We start from the raw sequence: 5,907 nt of genomic DNA on the forward strand, positions 1-5,907 counted from the left end.
CCTCACCTCACCCCGCAGGATGAGCCTCCTGCTCACCGCCCCACCTGGATCTCCCCCAACTCTGCCCGGCCCCCACAGGCATCCCCCCCACAAACAACATCGAGGTGGCCATGCCCACCCTGGCCATGTGCACCCAGTCTGCTGTGACCACCACAGTCACACCCATCCAACAGGCCACGCCCACCTGGCTCCCCTGAGGACGCCACAGTGCTGATGCGGCCCTCATGAAATTGAGTTTGACACCCCTGGCCTACAGCCTCCTTTTGATTTTTTTTATCATTATACTCATTGCCTAAAGAGAACAGATAGCTGAATATCATTTCTGATTTTGTTGAGAGATGGTTAGGATCTTGATCCAGAAATTTATAGTCTAATCTTGGCCATGTAAAAATATGCATAGGGTTATAGTTTCAATCAACCAATTGATTACAACTGATTCAATTTCCCTGATTTTGTGTATAGTCCAAATACTGCTAAATTATTTTGCAGGTAAATGTAGCATTAATGTATTTAGACTTAAAAGTAATGACATTTATAATATTAGTAGGTTCTCTATAGCTCAATTATTTCTGGAATAAGATATTACTTTGAAAAAGAGTCAGTTAATCAATTGTGGAGAATCATGCAAATGCTATCAAATAAGTCCCAATTCATTTAATTAAACATTATGGAACTCTCACATAAGTTGACTTGAAATTAGTAAAATGTGCAGCATGAATAATGCTGACTGAGTTGGAAACTTCAAAATTTGAGCCTTTTTAAGAGAAGAAGCTCATAGATTAGCAAAATTCATCTCAGACATCATCTTTCCAGGAGGAGGGAATCTTGAATTATATATGTTTTTGTTTTTAAACTGTGTTGTGGTTTTATTGGTGTTTTTTTTGTAAAAAATTGTGTCTAAAGAGGCAAGATACGAAATAGTGGAACAACTTTCAAAATAAGAAATGAACAACTATAGATGGATTACAACAGTGTTAGCTTCTTTGTGTAGTTTCGTTTTTTAGGAGTGATCTTGCATCACTGGACTGGTCACTGAAGCAATGATACCACCATATATCAAAGGAAAAGCTAGTGGCTTAACTTTGCCCCCCCCCCTACAAAGAATGGAAATAGGCCACTTCACATTGATGGAAATAATTTCTATATAGGCAAAGTAGCCTGTCAGAATTGGCATCTAGGAGTTGGATTGCATTATGAAGCTACATCAAAGGGAGCCATTACTGAAGGTCATCAAAGTGAAGCATCAATCTGAGGCTTTGCACAAATCTTCATTTTTATTTTGTAGTGTTTTGCTAACTGAAAAGTGTTTATAAAGTAACTTCAACCTGTTTAATGAGTATTATAGTTTAATACTAAGTTTTCTTAAATGTGTAGTTACTGTATGATAGTAATCATGATTTTTTTTTATGCTGTTGATATATAAATGTTCTAGTTGGATAGGAACTAACAATACTGTACTATGAGCATTGTATTCTGGTATATCCTGAGAAACCAGTTGAGCTATATTTATAATATAAAACTACCAAATCATTACTATTAATTTACATTAGTTAAGCTATTGTGCTAATTACTGTTAAGAATTAAGAAACTGCCAGTTTTTCATATGTTCCATTTTGTTTTTGCTTTAGTATTTCTTAAAATAAATAAGAACAACTTTAGTATTTGCACATTTATTCCATCTTATGTTTGGCTTTGAGTTGGACAGAATGGGTTATTAAATGCAAATTTAAAGATTTTTTTTCCTGATACAGCCATATTTTCGTTATACTTAATACTCTTGTAGGAAAGGGATACCTGACAGCATAAGCTAATATTCAGTAGAAAAATATTTATCTTTGATGGTACCTTTCTCTACAGCTTTTGGTAAAAGTAGGCTATCATATAGTAGTAAGCTACTATAGAGTTTTAACACCCCCCCTTTTTTTTTACTTAAAACCCTTCCAAATATCCTCTAACGGGAAAAAAACAAAGGGGGAAAAATCATCTAAAAATGTATGCCTTTTGGAGTAATTTCACTACTGTGTTCTTGTGGCCCTCAGAACTGATTTAAAAATACCTAGATCCTAACTACAAGTATTCGTTTCTGTTGTAAGATATGTAAGAGTTATGTTGATACATTGATTTACACATGTCCTTCCTCATTAAAGGACATGAAGGAACAAATATCAAAACAACTCAGTCCCCTATAATATGGATGACCATGATCTCAGTCCTTAATTCACAGAGGCATTTTATAGAGAATGCATGAAAACTATTTGAGGAGACAGTTTTTCTGCCAATAATATGGGTTGTGAGCTACAGAGATTTTTCCTTCACCACCACCATCTACAGTTTGGTCAAATGTCTTAATTTTTTATGAATTAACTCTTTAACAGAAAATATTCTTTGTAGATGGAAGATAGCTAAATTACTGTTTCTCAACCTTGGCCATTTGAAAAGGGGTGGATTTCAACTCCCAGAATTTCCTAGCCAGTGCATGCTGGCTAGGGAATTCTGGGTGTTGAAGTCCACTTCTTTTCAAATGTCAAGGTTGACAAACTGAACTAAATGATTTCAGGAAATGGATCTGTATCTGTTAAGAGATAGAGTAACATTCTCACTCTATATTAGGCCAATTTTATGATAGGGCTTAATACTCTCACCCGTTGGATTTGCAGGGCCTTTCACTCCATTTAATTTTGTACTTGCTTTCAATTTTATTCTTCCATTTAACTTACTTTTAATCAGATAAAACTACCGTAGCTGAGCTCAACTGAGTCATCTTGATTATGTCTTACTCAGAAAGGAACGTGACTCCTTTAGCGAGCCAATTAAGCATGTCAGTTCTACAAAGATTACACCAAATGACCTCATGCCTTGCTAGGCATTGTGCATATTAATTAGTTCATTTTACTACAAATTTGACTAGTCTATTGTATTTTCTGACCCTTGTAAAAAAGATATATGGCTTTATTGCCCCCTAGTGGTGTTTTCTAAAGGGGATCACACAGACCACAACTATTACAATTGAAATAGAGATCAGTCGAATGCAATCCAGTCAGAATTAATACATGAGAGGGAATTACTTATGAAACAAACCTTTGTCACAGAATCAGTTTTCTAAACATGAGAAAGGGTTGAAAAACAAAAGATTCTTTTGTAGACCTCCTTATACATATAATCATTTTATTTGCATTTACAAGCTAGGTATTATAATTTTCAAATGAAGTGGAATAAGGATACTAAGGCAAGAAAAATTTAAAAGAATAACAAATGGTATAGATAATATAAAGACTTAATGAATTGCCAAAAAATCTGAGATAAGCCACAAATCTAAAATATGCTGCCAATATATTCTAATTATACCATTAAAAGCTTGAAGTTCTATAAGATACAAGCAATTTCTAGATAAATCATGTATCTGTTGAACTTTAAAAATATTTAGTTAGAATAATTAATAATTATAAGGAAAAAACTATGGATAATAATACATCGAGTACTGCAGATTATGTGTAGTTTAGTTTATATAATATATAAACTCTAAAATTCAAATTTTAGCTCAATGCCATGTATAAAATTGTAATTGTAATTTAAAATTTAATTCCAAATAATACTGTATTATATATCAAACTTACTTTTGAAATATGAAGTAATTCTAGACATTGAAGCTTATTCCCACAATTCGGTTAGCCATTGTTCCATAGACAGGATCAAAGATCTTTTCCAATAAACATAAAACCTTTGCAGTAGTTAACATGTATAATACCAGCTCAGTACTCTTCGAAAAAGTATGATTTAGTGAAGTTCATTCAGTAAAGTTGGAATTATGACTATGGAATTAACATTGTTCCTTCCTTGTTTTTCATAACCTGAGTAGCAAACATGATTTTCTGACCTATCCAATTCCAGTCTGTTGCAATTCACTGATGCTTAATATCAATGCATAGGAGTTTCATTTAATTTTTCACTGTGTTGTGTTTTTCCATGTCCTTACTTCTAACTTTCAGTATTCCTATTGTAATTCTGCTTTTGGACTTTCAAGTTTCTTTTTCACCATGGCAACATATGCAGCTAGATGTCTCAGAAAGCTTAATCTACCAATTTCATAAATACCATTAATAACTGAAAAGCTCCTCAGCTCTTCCTCAGTAGCATGTTGAATGCCCTTTGACCTGCTCTCAGGTCCATCATCTGGGGGCTATATTGTTAACTACTTTATATTATCTATGTTGTTTTCTTGGTAAAATACAAGAATGGTTTACCATAGTCTTCTGCATAGCATGAAATGATGCCTTTGCCATTGCTAGTAAAGTGATGATCTGCCTCCAGCATCTTCCTATATTGCTGTTGACTAATTTAGGTGTATAGGTGATTTATCTGGGCACCTTGGATCATCTTCATGCCTTGGTTGACCCTGCAGAGATTATATACTTTTGGCATGCCCTCCCACCATCCTTCATCACCCCTCTTAGGAACACCCTCTGCTCCCCAATGAGGCACCATAACACAGAGGTCCCCAACCTTTTGGGCACCAGGGACCAGTTATGTGGAGAGAAGTTTTTCCATGGACTGGAGGAGGCATAGTTTTGTGTGCTGCCTGCATCTTGCGGATGAGGCTTTGCTTGGTGTGGACTGGTTGCTGGCATCCCGCAGCCCAGTACTGGTCCATGGACCGGAGGTTATGGACCCCTGCCATAGCAGGACTTGGATACACACACACACTATATTTTAAAGGTTTATATTAAATTCTAAATGGGAAAACTAAATTTACAATTCTATGTAAATGACCACTTAAACAATGGCATCAATAAATCTATAAAATGAAATGGTAATTTGGCATAGGACTGGGAGAAACTTTGTGCCAAACTACTTCTGACATAATTCTTCAAATAATCCTGTTTTAAGGAGATTAGGTGCAGCGAAGGCTGCATCACAGGAATTGTTTTCAGTGGTTTAATTCTGGGAAATTGTAATAGAAGTGGTCATACCTGAATATAATCTTGTTGTGCACTTGAGGATAATAAGTGAAAGCATTTAAGAGAACCATTTTGGTGTAACAGTTAAAGCCATAAAATAAGGGGAGATTCCTAGCTGGTCTTAGCTATGAAGCTAGTTGGGTTACTTTGGGCAGTCACTCCTCAGTCCTAGGAGGTGACAGTGGAAAAAATGCTTTTGAAAATGTTGCCAAGTAAACTGCAGGGACTTGTCTGTGCAGACACTAGGAGTCAAGATTGACTAGAAGGAGCAAAAGAGAGAAAAAAAGATTAAAGGTAGCATGATTGCAACTTTGGCATTATCCAGACAAAAGAGTGAATTGTTTTTAGTTTAAATAAGACCTGGAAATACCAGGCAAGCCTCTTGTCAAGAATGAAGGATCAGAATTGCTAGAATTGATTTTTTTTTTGTGTGTGTGTAGGAGGCTTCATACATTGATTGTACATGTGTATTTGTGAGACCAATCCTCAGAATCTGGGAAGGGGAGAAAATTATTTGGAAATTTCACTTCTGCCTACATTCTTGATATTGCCACATCACTATCACGAATCCAGAGGCTCTTGGGTTTCAATTTGTATGTATTTGTACATGCATGCTGTATTCACATATGCACTCAGACATATTTAAGGGCCTCTTGCCAGCTACAAATGTTGTCCAAGACTGGTATAAAAGATACGTGATGGATCAGTGACCAGGTTTGGTCAACTGTCCTATGTTCATGAAAACCAAAAGCATTTGAAACTTCTTTTGAAAGCATCTCGGTAAAACCATGTATTGAATTGCAAACAGGTTGCCTGTGGTGGTTTGTGTTTCACTGTCTCTTGTGAAATAGGTTGAGTAAACCATAATGAAAATAATCATTGTAAACATGCTGTGCAAACACAGTCTTAGAGCAGACAGCAGCAGCTCTTGCTGACACTGAAAAAATTATGG

This window comes from Crotalus tigris, unplaced genomic scaffold (assembly GCF_016545835.1).
Source record: "Crotalus tigris isolate CLP2741 ecotype Arizona unplaced genomic scaffold, ASM1654583v1 scf7180000018308.1980950, whole genome shotgun sequence".
NCBI lineage: Eukaryota > Metazoa > Chordata > Lepidosauria > Squamata > Viperidae > Crotalus > Crotalus tigris.